Source organism: Budorcas taxicolor, chromosome 3, assembly GCF_023091745.1.
Source record: "Budorcas taxicolor isolate Tak-1 chromosome 3, Takin1.1, whole genome shotgun sequence".
In the NCBI taxonomy this organism is placed as follows: domain Eukaryota; kingdom Metazoa; phylum Chordata; class Mammalia; order Artiodactyla; family Bovidae; genus Budorcas; species Budorcas taxicolor.
The window spans coordinates 72,255,391-72,273,479 of record NC_068912.1 but is presented as its reverse complement, the minus strand read 5'-3'; the positions used below and the strand labels follow the sequence as shown (position 1 = coordinate 72,273,479).

Sequence of the window (18,089 nt, the reverse complement as noted above, 5' to 3'; positions counted from 1 at the left end):
GATACATTATAAATGAAGACAAAGGGTCAGGGTCAGGATAGTAGCACATTTTTCACTGCAAACAAGACAGGGGAGAAAGTGGTAGAGTAATAACTTTAAAGTACTGAAAGGTAAAAATTGTCAACATAGAATTTAAACTTCAGAAAATATCTTATAAAATGGAAGGTGAAATATTTTTTGTATGTAGAAGCTAAAATAATTTCTCACCAGCAGACAAACCTATAAGAAATATTAAAGGAAACCTTTCAAATAAAAGGAAATTACATCAGATAAAAATGTAAATCTGCACAAAAGAATGAAGAGTTTAACAGTAGTGGCAATTACATGTGTAAATATACAAGGTTTTTTCCTTATATAATCCTTCTTATGAGATAATAGAATGCAATATAAAATTTAAAACACACGCAAAAATTTAAGGTAGATAACACAAAGACTGGGGGGCAGGTAAGGAAGCACACTATTGCAGGTATTCTTATGCATTATGTGTAAAGAGGTATAATAATATTTAAAGATAGATTGTGATAGGTTAAAGATGTATGCTGTAAATCCTGAAGGAACCACTAAATTAAAAAATTATAATAATTTTAGTCAGTAAGCAAAAAAATATAAAAAATAAAAACAGAAAAAATACACTCAATTTAAAAATGCAAGAACAGACAAAGAGCAAATAAAAGAAGGGACAAGTAACTGTAGATTTAAACCTAACTCTTGGAAGTGGCCGGCTAGAGCCAGGGGCTCAGTGGGGACCAAGCTTGTCCATGAGGCAGCAGTGACGGTGGCTTCTTGCCAGGCAGGTTCAGGCTTCAGGGGCCAGCGGCCACCATGATCCTGCTGGAGGTAAGCAATCACATCATTGAGGAGACGCTCAAGTTCAAGTTTGAGAACGCAGCCACCGGGAACAAACCAGAAGCTATAGAAGTAACTTTTGCAGATTTTGATGGAGTCCTCTATCATATTTTGTAGAAGATAGGAAGAATAAAAGAAAAGCAGGCCCCAGCAAGGGCCACAAAAGAAATTTATAATTATTGATAAACTGGATGCTATAAAGCATGAGACTCTTGGAACAAGTCCAGAGGGAACAGTTCATAGTCTTGAAAGTAAGATATGATACTGGGGTTGTAAAACCGACCCCAGACTGTTTCTCAACTGGCATCTCAGAGTCACATGTTTTATGTATCTGGTAGAAAATCTATAGATAAGAATATTAGTCTGAGTTACTGATTTGTCATTGATTATTGTTTCTTAATTACTCAATGGTTAATGATCACTTTGTTCTGTGGCCCTAAAGGCCACATGAGTTATAGCTTAACTCCCCGCATATTCTTTCCTTTATGGCTGAAAGTATAATTAAGCTGGCTTGGATTCAGTTTCGGCACCTTCACCTTGGAGCGGTGTTGGTCCTCTTATCCTCACTTTTCACTGAATTCTTGTGTCTTGTTTCTCATTCTCTCACCATATGGCACTTTCAGAAACCCTGCTTGTCGAGCCAGTCTCGACAATATTTCAAATCCTGATGGAGACAAAATAAAAGTGATGGTCAGTTTTTCTTTGAATTCTACAAGGAACTTTAGGCACATGGTGCTGATGAGTTATTAAAGAGGGTGTACGGAAGTTACTTAGTAAATCCAGAATCAGGATGCAATGTGTCTTTGCTATATCACCTTGAAAATCTGCCCGCATCCAAGGATACCATTGTGCATCAGGCTGGCGTGTTGGAACGAAACTGTTTTGCCTCCGTCTTTGAGAAATACTTCCAGTTCCAAGAAGAGGGCAAGAAAGGAGAGAACAGGGCAGTTATCCATTATAGGGATGATGAGACCATGTATGTTTGAGTCAAAAAGGGGCAAAGTCACAGTAGTCTTCAACACAGTGATTAAGGATGATGGATGATGTGGTCATTGGAAAGGTGTTCATGCAGGGCAGAGCCAGCCACACAGCCCAATAGGTCTGCTTCAGCCACAGGGGGGAGCCTCTCCTAGAGCTGAAAGATCCCGATGCCACTGTGGGCCACAACATGGCTACATTACCTTTGTGCTGTTACCTCGCCAATCCAATGCCAGTGCTCATCAAGACAACACCATCAACCTGATCCACACGTTCCCAGACTACCTGCACTACCACATCAAGTGCTCGAAGCCCTATATCCACACACGTATGCAGGCAAAAACATCCGACTTCCTCAAGGAGGTGAGCTGTGCACGCCCAGATGCCAAGAAAAAGGAAATGAAAACAACCGCGGGGAAGACGTACTTTTGGGAACAGGAAGAGGAAACGGTTGGCAACTGAAGGCTGGAATACTTGCTACAGGATAATCGTAGCTTTTAATGTTGTACCTCTTCAGGTTCTTAAGGGATTCTCTGCTTTGGTTCCATTTTGTACATGTTTGGAAAGTAATCTGCAAAAGCAAGCTGTGCTTGCAAGGACTTCATGGTTCCCAAAAATAAAAAAATAAAAAAACTATTCCACTTGATCAACTTAATTCCTTTTATTTATATTCCCTCCCTCACTCCCCTTTCCCTCCCCCTCTCTTCCAAGCTGTTTTGCTTTGCAGTATGTTACTGGTAATGACTTGCAGGATAATGCAATCTAAACTTATTTTCTCTATGTATTTACATTCAAAACTCCTGAATCTAAAGAAATATGGTTGGAGTCATTAATAAAGAAAATATTTATATCTTAAAAAAAAATAACTCTAAAGGTAATTGTATTAATGTAAATATTGTATATACCCCCAATTAAAATGCAAAGATTGCCAGATTGCATAAAAAAGCAATAATCAACTATATGCTGCCTACACGAAGCAAACTTTCAATACACAAATGATAAAAAATGAAAGGATGCAAAAGATAGGCCATATGTATACTAAGCAAAGGAAAGCTATGTAAATGTTAGGCAACATAGATTTCAGACAATACATTATGCCAAACTGTGATAGGTAAAATAATATTCCTCTTCCTGTAAATATGTTCATGGTCTTATTCTAGAACAGTGAGAAACATTACTTTACATGGCCAAAAGGACTTTGCATGTATAATTAGGTTAAAGAATTTTGTAGTGGGAAAGTTATTTTGGATTATTCAGGTGTGCCCAAGGAATACGCAACCCAAATAACTCCATCTCTTTTAAATAAGTTGAATTTGTAGTTAAAAACCTTATCCCTAAGAAAACCCTAGACTCAGATATATTTTCTGGTAACTACCAACCATTTGGAAAAATAATTTTGACTTTATCTCTTCCAGAAGTTACAAGGGGAAGAAGGACTTTTAACTCGTTTTGAGTGAAAGTGGCTCAGTCATTTCCAACTTTTTGCCACTCTATGGACTATACAGTCTATGGAATTCTCCAGGCCAGAATACTAGAGTGGGTAGCCTTTCCTTTCTCCAGAGGAGCTTCCCAACCCAGGGATCGAAACCAGGTCTCCCTCATTGTAGGCGGATTCTTTACCAGCTGAGCCACAAAAATTTCATTTCCCAGGGTAATGAAGTAACCATTACCCTGAAACTATTACCTGACAAAACAATTTCAAGAAAAGAAAACTGTTACTATTTCCATTAATCTAGGAGGTGGATCAGAGAGAATCTTGTTGAGATTAGTGTCAGAGTGTGTACTTCCTATGTTTTCTTCTAAGAGCTTTATAGTTGCTGGCCTTACACTTGAGTCTTTAATCCAATTTTGTGTGTGTGTGTGTGTGTGTGTGTGTGTGTGTGTGTGTGTATAGTGTTAGGAAGAGTTCTAATTTCATTCTTTTACAGGTAGTGGTCCAGTTTTCCCAGCATCACTTAATAAAGAGGCTGTCCTTTCTCCATTATACATTCTTTCTTCTTTTATCAAAGATAAGGTGCCCATAGGTGGGTGGGCTTATCTCTGGACTTTCTATCTTGTTCCATTGGTCTATATTTCTGTTTTTGTGCCAGTATCACACTGTCTTGATGACTGTAACTTTGTAGTATAGTCTGAAGTCAGGGAAGTTGATTCTTCCAGCTCCATTTTTCTTTCTCTAGCTTGCTTTGGCTATTCAAGGTCTTTTGTGTTTCCATAAAAATTGTGAAAATTTTTGTTCCAGTTCTGTGAAAAATACCATTGGTAATTTGGACTAATTAATAAATAAATAAAATTTTAAAAATAAAAATAATAAAATAAAACTGCAGACTAATACCTTTATGAACACAGATGCAAAGTCTAAATGAAATGTTCTCAAGTTGAATCTTATCATTTATGAATAATACATCATGACCAAGTGAACTTATCTGAGAAATGTAAGACTTATCTAACATTTGAAAACAAATAGCATGTGCTTCTGGAGAAGGCAAAGGCAACCCACCCAAGCACTCATGCCTGGAAAATCCTGTGAACAGAGGAGCTTGGTAGGCTGCAGTCCATGGGGTCGTGAAGAGTCAGACACGACTGAGCGACTTCACTCTCACTTTTTACTTTCATGTATTAGAGAAGGAAATGGCAACCCACTCCAGTGTTCTTGCCTGGAGAATCCCAGGGATGGGGGAGCCTGGTGGGCTGCCGTCTATGGGGTCGCACAGAGTTGGACACGACTGAAGCGACTTAGCAGCAGCAGCACGTAATTCATGTCATTTATGATAATAACAATTCCATTTGTGTGCCTGATGGCTATCATTCTGACTCAATCACAAGCACATAATAAACTGCCTCAATATTTAAGAAATTGGTTAAGACTAAACACTCTACATCAACTAAGATGTTTTATGTAACTATATATCTTTCCTTATCATTCCTCAAAGTTTGAGAGTTATTTCAAACTAAAAATGAGGCAAAGTAGTTGGCTAAACACATATCTGTCGAGGGCACAGATCTATGAAAGCATAAATACCTTCTTGACATTTACTAGAAATTAAGACCATTATCATACTCAATACTTTTTCCTATTGCTTTTGCTCTATTTATGAGAAACTTGAGATTAAATGAAGTTAAGTGGTTTAAACTCATTTACTTTCTGATTATAATTTTTCCCTATTTTTCCTTAGGAATCATTTTCCAATCAATTCACCTAAACTTCTACCTGGAACTTTATTCTCTTTGGTTCTATAAATTTCTCTTACACTTGTCTGATTGAACCACAGCTACCAGAAATCTAACTGTTCTTCCTTACCTAGTATTACTATTATCAACCTCAGCATTTCAGCATTCAACTTAACATAGTAGATGGTCCATTTCTGGTCCCTTAGTTTCTTAAAATAGTTGATATCAGTTAACTTTTCCTCTGTTCCACCCTAAACAAGTACTTACATGCTCATGTTCCACTTTTCATCATCAAAAATGATAACACCTGTCAAATCTATAATTTTTTGTATTCTGGTCTACTTTTATTCACCAAATTATTTTATTATCACTCATTTACTCAAGTATTCTCACTTCAACATTTCTTCAGTCTTCTCAAGACCTCCAGTCCACTTAAGACTTTTCGCTCATGCCCTCACCTCCCCCTAACTCTTTTAGAGTTTATGGCTCAGTGCCACACTCACTCTCCTCTAAAGCTCTTAAGTTTGTTACATCTTATTCTCCTGCCATATCCACCTGGAAACACCAAGTCTGAATTAATTCTAAGTTTAACCTGACATGGACTTCCATCTGAAATTCCCAGTGAATAACACAACCATGCTGATTTGTGTCACTAAAATGTATTTTATGAAGTCACAACAGAGCATTTTATATTGCACAGGATTATGCTCCATTCCTTTATCAAATTTAATTCTCTAGTGACAGGGACAGTATTCTCACTGTTGGCAGAATGCCAACATCTGTGTCCCTTTTCAGATAATGAGATATCCTTTTCTTTCATGTTCTTTTTTTTAAATTTTAATAACACTATTTTATTGTTATTTATATCATTAATCAGCTTCAAAGACTCTGTGGCTTTCTGTTGCAATTAGAATAAAATACAAAGTACTTATTATGCCTTGCAGTATCTTTCAAGATCTAGCTTCTGCCTACCTACTAAACTATTTCTCTTAATGTCTCCAATTTTTACTACACTACCATTACATACACATTGTTTATATTGTTAATGCTGACTTTTTTTTCTTGATTCATCAGTTTAAAACACAAGACTTACTTTCCTAGAATCCTCCAAAAGTGTCAATTTCTCCCATGATCATCACAAACTTACACATGTGAAATTTCATGTTTTCAATTCACTTGATAATTACTTTTATTAATGCTTAATTTGTTATATATTTTGTCAGTGTATGACTCTCTATACTCTTGAACCCTTCTGACATATCTCTAGTAATCTTTGATAATTTCTTTGTTTTCAAGTTTGACAATATGTTTCAGATATGACAAGCCCTAGGCATAGGAGCACCCATTCATTCAAAAGTGCCCATTTTCTTCTTAGAAGAAAAATTGCAGTAATTGTAGCAAGAGGTAGGTGGAACATTCTTGCTTAAGTTACCCTCCTCCATACTGAAGTCTTTTAGAAAATGACCCAGACATTTCACCCTTAACAACATTTCCCTTATCATTAAAAAGTGATGGGAATCATTTACCATAAGGACAACTGCTTCTCACTGTACAGCATATTTCTCTTAATGTCTCAGTTCATAACAGATACTGAAGTCATGTGACAAATATCTTTTTAGTGACAAAAGAAGTTATGATCACATTGATCACATGAATTCTCAGATCTCATCTGCTTTTACTGTATATTTGAATATACCTCAATTTGTTTCATAATAAACTCTTATATGATTTTCTTGTGTATTGTTGCTTCCCTCATGGCTGTATTTAAAATGGATACCTTTGGAAGGAATATCTACAGATTGCATAGCCAAAAAAGGGAAAAAGTAAAAGAGTAAGCAGGCATCGATAAACTCAAGGACCATAAGATGTTTAAGCCTGATTGGAAAACCTATCCAGGGAACTGTAATCCATTGATATGATTCTGAGGGCAAGAAAATGAGAGTGGTGGTTATATTCAAGTATTGCTGCTGGTAGTGAGAATACTTCCTGATTATGTGTGTGGAGTGTCATGTATTTAAATTTTCTATGATGTACAAAATTCTGGCTTAAAAACATATTAAAATGCATTAATATGTTGAGGTTTGACAGAAAACAGAAAAATTCTGTAAAGCAATTATCCTTCAATAAAAAATAAATAAAAAATAAATCAATAAAAAAGTCTCTAAGTGACACTTTAAACCATAATTGTCAATTTCAGTATTTTTTAATATTTTGTTTTCTGTGCCTTTATCCACTATCTTACCAGATGATTGTTCTTTTCTCATTTTTGCTTTAATTTTGTGTAGTTCTATTTGGAGAAGCCTTAATAAAAATGTATAAATGATAAGTCATTTTATCCTCCAGGCAATGTGATCTCTAGGCCCCCTTTTCCTCAAACCTGCTTAGGGCCTTCACTCATTCATTGATCAGTTTTGCTTCTGTGTTAATCTTTAAAGTTTTTACTTTTAGGTCAGAGATTTTCAGGCTTTGTTTAAATGTAACATATGGTCATATCTGTGATCCATTGGGTTGTATTTGCTATGGATTATTTTGTTAAACATGAAATGAATAGAAAGAAATTTGTCTCAATATTTTGAAATCAAACTTATACTCCATATTCAGATGTACTTTTTCCCCATGTAGTTTAGCCATTAATGCTAAAATAATATGTATTTATCTCGTAAGTAGATTAAATTAGTGTCATTAATACAATAAAATCTCCTCTAGAAACATTTTTTAAAAAGGAGAAACTTTAAAAGTTTTCTCAATTTATTTTACATGCCATTAAATATCAAGAATTATAATCTTTCAGGCTAGTTTGGCTTCATTGTGTAAAGCTCAAATAAATTTAGGAAACATCTTAATGTACAATGGACTGTTTTTCTTAAGAACCTACTGATGTCAAATGTGTTTCATAGTTACAAGAGAATATGCCTTCAATCTGTCCACTAGAACGTGATCTCTGATTTTGTTCACTTTAGAAAATAAAAGGTTCTACAAACCATTTCATCAAAAAAGTGTGTAAGGTTAGTGGTCATTCTATCTAGGGCATTGTAACAATAATAATGATAAATCTTCTAAGCTTTTGTTTAAAACTCAAACTTCTCTCCTCCCTTTGGGAGTGACTGCCTATAGTAGGGAAAAAAAAGTGCAGATTCTCTATGTTTTACCTACCTGAACCAGTTTGACATGTTTCCTCTGGCTGAAAACTTAAAACAGATTCTCTCTCTCTCTTAGAGATGCTTCTATGGGTTACTCAAGAAATTCTGTCATCATGAGGCTTTCTCTTCTCTACTTCCCTTGACACATGCAATATACCTCCTTTCGCTAGACATTCAAGATTCCTCCCTCATTCCCTAAGCATTTGGCAATGCCCCCCCACCCCGCAACTGCTTTCTGCTAAAGTCCACTTGCCCCTCCATTTATCTCTCCTCTTTGCAGTATGTAAACCAAATCTGGCCAAATTTCTTTTATGTAGTAGTGCAGGAACTATGCCCCTTTGATCTGCCATCAGTGGGAGTGCAGTTATTTTCAATTATGCCCTGCTTTTCATTTAGCTGCCCAGCAGGCAGCTTCAGCTACAGCCTTTTGCCCTTTAAAATTCTCACTTGTGAGTCTGACCCTCATCCTGTGTGTCACCACACTGCTGAGAAGACAATCAGACTTGCTGAGTTATCTTTTTGAAGATTCTGTCACTAAGATTAAGGTCAGAAGACTACCATCCTACCCTAGCCCCCTTTGGGAGCTGGGACTCAGCATAGCTCTTGTCAAAGAAACACTTGCTTTAATTCCCAACTTACCCCTGGGTTTTCCAACTTCTCTGACAAGCTGGACACAGATGGTTAGATTATAGCAGTAGAACAGATAAGTTCTTGCCCATCTCCTTAGCAAGTTAACGTGGTCTTGAACCTACTGCTAAAGTATGGATTTTATGGTGAGATAGAGATAAACTAATATTGAGACAGAAAGTCTCATTTTACATATTTTTGGTGTGTCTGTATAAGCATGCTCACATATATGTGTGTATATGACATGAAATATTCTGTTTGCATGTACCCTGCACCTGAATTATCAAACTGATACACAGTAAATATTAAATCACATATGAGAACATCCAACCACTGAAGTGATGCCCTGCTTCCAGTGGTATTCTGTGCTTACAAACCCATGGGGCCTTCCAGCACCAAGCACAAGCAAAGGAGTCTGAGCTGGGCTTGTTGGCATATAGAAGGACAGAGAAGCCCAAGGAATGATAACAGCACACTTGACTTCAAATTCCAAGTCCTTGCCTCTGTATGATACAACAACTTCACTTGAATTATTTGGGGGGGAATCACAAACTGAGATTATTATCTCCAAAAGTGAGTGAAAATATCTACTCACAAATTGTTGTAAAGACTAAAATAATGATACAAATATACTGTAGGATGCAAAATGCAGCCTTTATGGTCATTGTTATTATTTAGTTGCTGAGTCGCATCCAACTCTGTACAGCCCCATGGACTGTAACCCAACAGGCTCCTTCTATCCATGGAACTTCCCAGAAAGAAAACTTGAATGTGTTGTCATTTCTTTCTTCATTTATGGACATTCTGCCTTTTATAGTATTAACAGATTAACATTTCTTATCTTCCTTTATTAAACAGCTCCAGTGTTTTTTATTCCATGCCTATTAGGGCATTCCAAAATTTCTTAATCTAGTTTATAAATATTAGCCTAAGAAATTTAGGAATGCATTAATAGGCATGAAAAAAACCACTGGAACTCATAAAGGAAGATATAAAAATATTAATCTGATAACACTAAATTTGTGCATGCATGCTAAGGTGCAATATTATATAAGGCAGATTAAACCAGGTGCACACTGGAGGCCAAGAAAACAGGAAGCCATTATAACAGTCACTTGCATAATAACAAATGAGGAATAAATGAAAGTAGGAATTAGAGAGAAAGATAATATTCTTTTTATTTATTTCAGGAACTGAAAATACAATCGAGAACAGAATGTATAACATTTGTTATATAAATTGGTATTGTCAAAATGCTCACAATGTGTTTAAATCTATGTATGAGCTATAGCTAAGGGAGTAAGTAAACACAGTCTCTGTTCCCCAAATATCCCCTTGGCACTCACCATTTCTAGATGTGTTTACAACTTCCCTGATGGCTCAAGGGTAAAGAATTCACTTGCAATCAGGAGACACAGGTTCGATCCTGGGGCTAGAAAGATCCCCTGCAAAAGGAAATGTCAACCCACTCTAGTAATCTTGCCTGAAAAATCCCATGGACAGAGGGAACTATAGAAATTATAGTCTGGATCCGAGTCTCTCCCTGAGATCTGGCCACAGAAAGCATTTGTTCAATGCTCAGGGTAGCTTGGATGTGTCCAGAATCTACTGTAACCAGCAGTAGTCCTAAACAATGTTATGGGAAGAATGGGTGGGTAAAGAACAGTCTTCCTTGCCCCTCCAGTGGGTTGAGTCAGAAGTGTGTCCTAGGCAGTCTCTCGGCATTTCCAAATGGGATTATGCCCAGGGCGCCATGCTAGTTTCTGCTCATTTAATGCAGCCAGTATTGGCTTCCTTCCCTTTCTTATTTCACTTTCCTCATCTTCCTACCAGTGCTTTCTAAGGTTGCTTCTCAAATCAACTATTTGCATTCAAGTACTTCTCTCAGAATAAACCTAAGGTGAGAAAACATGAGGGATGGCATAACATGGTACTAACGTTTTGTCCATATAAACTGCTTGAGTAGTGAGAGTAACTTGTAGCTCCCTTTATTACATTTGAATGTTTACTCATCCCAGTAGATTTTAATCTTCCTGGGGCAAAACCTATGTAATACTCACCTGTGGCTTCCTCCACAAGTGGCTTATTGTGCTCAAGAAATATTTGTTGAAAGGACAAGCCAATAAAAAACTATATAGTTATTTTAATACAAACATTGCTTTTTGTTGCTGTAATAAACTGATAACCTTTGCATTCAAACCTTCAGCATATGATTTTCCTGCTAGGTACATATATTTTATTCAGGAAACGGTCTTTATATTTTCTTTTGAATCTAGGCAATATTATTGTTATGCATATGTAGCAATACACCAGAACAAAACACACAAGTGCCCAGAGTTAGGCTGAAAGCAGATTCATCATAGCCCTTTTTCTGTGGCCTTTAGTGTATATTGACAAAATCATAAGCTAAATGCCAGACTTTCAAATGTAAAGCAAAACAGTTTCTTATTACCAACTGAACAGTTGTGTTATGCATTTCAGACTGATAGTTCATTCCACAATGATTGGTTTACTGTTCTGTGCACACAGCTTCAGGAATACATCCTGATTCCAACAGGAAAACAAGGCTTACTGTGGCTTGAATGAAGCTGGAATTCTCGTCTCAGTTGAGGACACTAATGTGAACATAAAGCAGATTTAGAACCCAAAATTGGCAGAAACTATTCTCTGCAGAGTTACTCAGTACTGTCTGCCATATGCAGCAATCTCTCAATTCATGTGTTCACCTTGCTTGATTAAGAGCTGGCTAACAAAGTGGCACCAATCCAGTTAGTTGATATGAAGGAAAGAAACACCATACACACAGGTTTAAAACACCAAGACATATTCTAGAGGATTGTTTTACCTTCAAACAGTAAAACTATGCTTATATATTTAGGAAAATATAGATTAAAATGAGAGAAAATGATGTTGAATATGGTATGTACATTGTATTTAATAGGCTATAAAGCATATGTGTGAAATAATGATTTCTAATCACTTTACTACAAAGAAAGAGCAATAATCATTTATAGACTGTTTTATGGTTAGATGATGCTTTTATAAAAAGCTGGCAAATGTGTACTTTGACAGTTTAACTTTGCAACAGGTTAGAAAAATATTATTTTTCTGTCAGAGCAGATTTGTAGGATTGGATGGCCTCCATAATGCAAGCTGGACCAATCCCCAGGGTAGGACAATCTGAGGTAATTTCTAGGAATGATAGGCCTCTGCAGCTTCTTTGATGATATGAGAAGAACATGTTAGCTTTAAGGCCAAGTGCTGAATGGCCTAGAAGTCGTGTCTGACCTACTCTTTCCATGGTCTCACAAAAATCCACTCTCATCTGAAGTCAGGATGGGGGGCCACAGTCCAAAGTCCCTAGGCTGCAATCATTAAGGAACCACTCAGGCCTCTTTGCAGCTGGCTCAGAGTTTGTAGGATTTTTCCCAGGCTCTTTTCATAGAGCATCTAGCTGAAAAGTGAATTTTCTCTTGCAGACTGCATCCAAAGAGAACAAGTGGAGTGGAAAGGGAGAGAAATCACCCAGTGGTCTGTAAAAACTTAGAGTATATTATCAAAGTTTAAACCCATAATTGACATCTCTTGTCTATGCTTTCTTAAATGCCTTAACCTATCATACTTAGGGCAAAAGGCTTTTATCTTGACAGAGGAGCACAAAAGAAGAGACATGTTATTCACTGAGGATAGAGAAAAAGACAATGTTCTTGTTTTTCTAGGAAAGAAATTCTCCACTAAGAAATAGATTCTTTTATTTAGAAAGTTACAAAGAGTTATCCTTCCAGCTCTCTTATTTTGAAGATGCAAAATCTGAGGCTGAGAGATGTTTATATATCTAGCATAATATATGTCCAGTGTTATCCAGTTGGCAAATATTGGAATTTGGATTCATTAACATCTAATTGTATCAGAAAATCTTTCCGAGGGAGTTATGTCCAGTTAATAAAGATAAGTTGAGAATTAAATTTAGATGCTCTAGTCAGTCCTATTACATCAAAGTTGTAGAGCTATATCATTTCAAACAACAAAAAAAGGATCTTCAAAGATTATATATTATAACATTATCATTACAAAATCAGGAATATATAAACTGACCCAATTGATTTCCTAAGTAATAACAAAAGCAGAGTCAAGTATTCCTAACTCTCTCAAGGTTTCTAGCCTGCTTTATTTAAATACACACAAAAATGTGGCCGTGCATATGGAGCATAATCTTTCCCTTCACTCTGACTGCAAGACTTGGGATAATTTTAGAAAATTGTGAATGTCTTATTAAGTGGAGATGAATTTCTACTTAGAATCCATGTTATATCCATGTTATTTAGAGATTAAACTGGTAATTATAAAGGAATGAAGGCTGTAGGCTTTTCACAGAAGCTCATTACTGATCAATAAAAGAACAGACACCTAGATTTCATCTCCATGAATGTGAGAAAATAGAGATAATATTAGACTCAGTGAGAAATAATCATAATAAAGTGAGACTCTTCTATTAAAAATTTAGCATGTCTGAATTCCTGATGTCCCACCCATACAGTTAGTATTATGGTATCTGACCAACCCTGACTGTCCCAAGAAACCCAGATGACTGGAGAGATCAAGTTTCCAAAACTTGTCTAAGAGAAATTGAGAGTAGAATCAGTTTACTTCTGCCTTTTATTGTAAATGTAGATGGAGCATGTCATATATGATCTAAATCACGGTACATAGACGTAAGGTTTACTAATATTATTTCTTGGGGACAACTTGTGTAAATCATATGTGAAATCTAGGAAATCTGTGAGCTATGGCCACCCAATCTACATGCCATGTAATATGACCATTGATCAATTGGTAGAAGAGGCTGGACCACCGCTAGGGTGATGGCCTCTATTGTATTTGTTGATTTACGTATTAAGGGAAGGTGATCCTAATAACTCACCATTGTTGTTGTTGTTGTTTGTGTCAGTTGCTCAGTCGTTTCTGACTCTTTGTGACCCCATGAATTGCAGCCCTCCAGGCTCCTCTATCCATGGAATTCGCCAGGCAAGAAGATTGGAGTGGGTAAGCCATTTTCTTCTCTAGGGGATATTCCTGACACAGGTATTGAATCCAGGTCTCCTGCATTGCAAGCAGATGCTTTACCATCTAAGCCACAAGGGAAGCCCCCTAATTTAGTGATGAGCTTTGCTAAGGTCAGTGTTCTCAAGTTTTTATTATTATTTTTTTCTTAAATCTCAGCTCTTTAAATTCCCATCAAAACTACTTCCGAGGTTTGTGGGCAGCCAACTAAACCTGGGTTTGGAGACACATCTTTATTTGCAACCCCATAGGCTAGAGTCAGTGAACCTGCTTCCCTTTGGGAGATCCACAGTAGATGCTGTTCTAAAAACTATATTCTATAATCCTTACTTTCACTCTGTTCACTGTGGTTTGTTCAGTGAAGAAGAGCACTAAACTCCAATGTGATTTTTAAACGTGCCAAACTACATCTTACTCTCCATCTTCTCTTCTGAGTGACACCATGCTCAGTGACTTTAGAAGACCCTGTACTCTGCCTGATCAAGGAGGCTATATGTTCTGATTCCAGGGGAATTTACAAATTGTTAATGGAACAATGCAAGTGAATCCAAGAAGTCTACCATCTTTAGACATTTCCAAGGTAGTTTACTGGTATGTTTGTTGCTCACCAAAGAGGAAACACATACACACACATATATATATATACACACAAAATGCACAGAGGCATGCTGACATGTACACATTAGAAGTAAACCAACATGTTTTCTCCCAGAGTAACCCTCTATTACGAAAACTTGTTTCATTATTAATCAAAGCTTATACTGTATTTGTTTTGAGCATTCTTCTTTTCCTTCAGGGGTGGTCCACACAGAATATTCTCACTTGAGTATAGTGTGTGTGTGTATATATATTTCCCAGTATTTAAGTATTTAAATCTACATGTAGTGTGCGACAGCAGAAGAGTAAGTAAAATATTTATAGAATATTGTTATTTTAAATAACTAATATTTGTATAACTGCTTGCACTTTATCTAATGCTTTGATGTGAAGAATCTAAGAAATTCTTAGACATCAATTTCTTTGGGAATAAAGAAATGCTACTTAACATGAAGGCATGCATTCTGTTAGTTTGGTTGTTTCCTTCCCTCTCTCTATCCTTCCCTCCCTCCCTCCTTTCTTTCTTTCTCCTCTCCTTTCCTTCCTGCCTTCCTTCCTTCCTGTTTGTTGTGGTTTACTCTCTGAAGATGAATACTTGAGTTCAGTAACTAGGGTGACTGTTAAATATTCCAAACTACAATGTTCTTTGTTGTGATCATCATTTTTTATAGGTAGTTTTAAAGATCAGATAGAGCCAAAGCTCATACTTTATAGAGAATTGGTAGCAGTGACAGGCTTCCCAGGTGGCTCAGTTTTGTTAAAGAATCCACATGCTAATGCAGGAGATGCAGGAGACATAGCTTCCTGGGTCAGGAAGATCCCTTGGAGAAGGAAACTGCAACCCATTCCAGTATTCTCACTGGGAAAATCCCATGGACCGAGAAGCCTTTTGGGCTACAGTCCCTAGGGTTGCAAAGAGCTGGCACTACTAATCCACTGAGCATGCACACACATGTACGATGTACAGCTTCAGATTGTGAGAGGTGGCCCTGTAATTGAAACCACATGTTTCATCTTAGTTTCATTTGCATGGTCTACAGACTATAATAAACATCAAGTGGCAAGATAAGAATACATACAATAGAATCCTAGAATACAATCAGGTCAGCAAAATTGAAACAAGCATTTCTGTTACTTAGTTATATAAGATTGGGTCTGTGCAACCATGGAGAGATGGCTACAGAGTATGTAAAGAACAGCTGTGTATTGAGAATGAACACATATTACTAAATATAGCGGTAAAGAAGATTTCATTTCATTTTGATATCCTTCCACCTGTCCTTCAAAACCTGATGCCTAAATTCTTCAGTAATCTGGCCTTCACCAACTTAATTTCTCACAACTGTATATATGCCAGACACATAGATATAACAAGAAAATCCCTGTCAAAAATAATAACGCAAGATAAAATCAACCTCTGCTTCTATGCTATCTCACCTTTTATTTCACAGTCAAGAATGCTTCACATGTTTCCCTCCCTTTGATAATCCTATGTTTCTGGATTAATTCTTACTCATCCTTTAGTTTCTTTCAACCCAACTGTGACCACTTCTGGGACAATTTTCCCAGACATGCCCTCAGACTACACTCTAGAAATGCATTTATTACACTGTAACATTATTATTTGCCTAAGATGGTCAATATCAAAATCAGATTGATTATGTTCTTTGCAGGCAAAGATGGAGAAGCTCTATACAGGCAGAAAAAACAAGACAAGGAGCTGACTGTGGCTCGTATCATGAACTCCTTATTGCCAAATTCAGATTTAAATTGAAGACAGTAGGGAAAACCACTAGATGATTCAGGTATGACCTAAATCAAATCCCTTAGGATTATAAAGTGGAAGCGAGAAATAGATTTAAGGGACTAGATCTGATAGACAGAGTGCCAAATGAACTATGGACTGAGGTTCACGACATTGTACAGGAGACAGGTATCAAGACCATCCCCAAGAAAATGAAATGCAAAAAAAGAAAAACAGCTGTCTGGGGAGGCCTTACAAATAGCTGTGGAAAGAAGAGAACCAAAAAGCAAAGGAGAAAAGAAGAGACATAGCATTTGAATGCAGAGTTCCAAAGAATAGCAAGGAGAGATAAGAAAGCTTTCCTCAGCGATCTATGCAAAAAAGTAGGGAAAACAACAGAATGGGAAAGACTAGAGATCTCTTCAAGAAAATTAGAGATACCAAGGGAATATTTCATGCAAAGATGGGCTCAATAAAGGACAGAAATGGTCTGGACCTAACAGAAGCAGAAGATATTAAGAAGAGGTGGCAAGAATACACAGAGAACTGTACAAAAAAGATCTTCATGACTCAGATAATCAGGATGGTGTGATCACTCATCTAGAGCCACACACCCTGGAATGTGAAGTCAAGTGGGCCTTAGAAAGAATCACTACGAACAAAGCTAGTGGAGGTGATGGAATTCCACTTGAGCTATTTCAAATCCTGACAGATGATGCTGTGAAAGTGCTGCACTCAATATGCCAACAAATTTGGAAAACTCAACAGTGGCCACAGCACTGGAAAAGGTCAGTTTTCATTCCAATTCCAAAAAAAGGCAATGCCAAAGAATGCTTCAACTACTGCATAATTGCACTCATCTCACATGCTAGTAAAGTAATGCTCAAAATTTTCCAAGCCAGGCTTCAGCAATAGGCAAATCGTGAACTTCCAAATGTTCAAGTTGGTTTTAGATAAGGCAGAGGAACCAGGGATCAAATTGCTAGCATCAGCTGGATCATCGAAAAAGCGAAAGAGTTCCAGAAAAACATCTATTTCTGCTTTATTGACTATGCCAAAGCCTTTGACTGTGTGGATCACAAGAAACTGTGGAAAATTCTTCAAGAGATGAGAATACCAGACCACCTGACCTGCCTCTTGAGAAATCTGTATGCAGGTCAGGAATCAACAGTTAGAACTGGACATGGAACAACAGACTGGTTCCAAATAGGAAAAGGATTCTGTCAAGGCTGTATACTGTCACCCTGCTTATTTAACTTATATGCAGAGTACTTCATGAGAAACGCTGGACTGGAAGAAGCACAAACTGGAATCAAGATTGCTAGGAGAAATATCAATCACCTCAGATATGCAGATGACACCACCCTTATGGAAGAAAATGAAGAGGAACTAAAGAGTCTCTTGATGAAAGTGAAAGAGTAGAGTGAAAAAGTTGGCTTGAAGTTCAACATTCAGATAACTATGATCATGTCATCTGGTCCCATCACTTCATGGGAAATAGATGGGGAAACAGTGCAAACAGTGTCAGACTTTATTTTTCGGGCTCCAAAATCACTGCAGAGGGTGATTGCAGCCATGAAATTAAAAGACATTTACTCCTTGGAAGGAAAGTTATGACCAACCTAGATAGCATATTCAAAAGCACAGACATTACTTTGCCAACAAAGGTCCGTCTAGTCAAGGCTATCGTTTTTCCAGTGGTCGTGTATGGATGTGAGAGTTGGACTATGAAGAAAACTGAGCACCAAAGAACTGATGCTTTTGAACTGTGGTGTTGGAGAAGACTCTTGAGAGTCCTTTGGACTGCAGGGAGATCCAACCAGTCCATTCTAAAGGAGATCAGTCCTGGGTGTTTTTTGGAAAGACTGATGCTAAAGCTGAAACTCTGGTATTTTGGCCACCTCATGCAAAGAGTTGACTCATTGGAA

General features: G+C 37.1%; 1 pseudogene; it reads left to right on the top strand.

Moving 5' to 3' along the window:
* The first annotated feature begins 822 nt into the window (after positions 1–822).
* On the top strand, positions 823–2,286 carry LOC128045583 (actin-related protein 2/3 complex subunit 2-like; annotated as a pseudogene).
* The last annotated feature ends 15,803 nt before the right edge of the window (positions 2,287–18,089 follow it).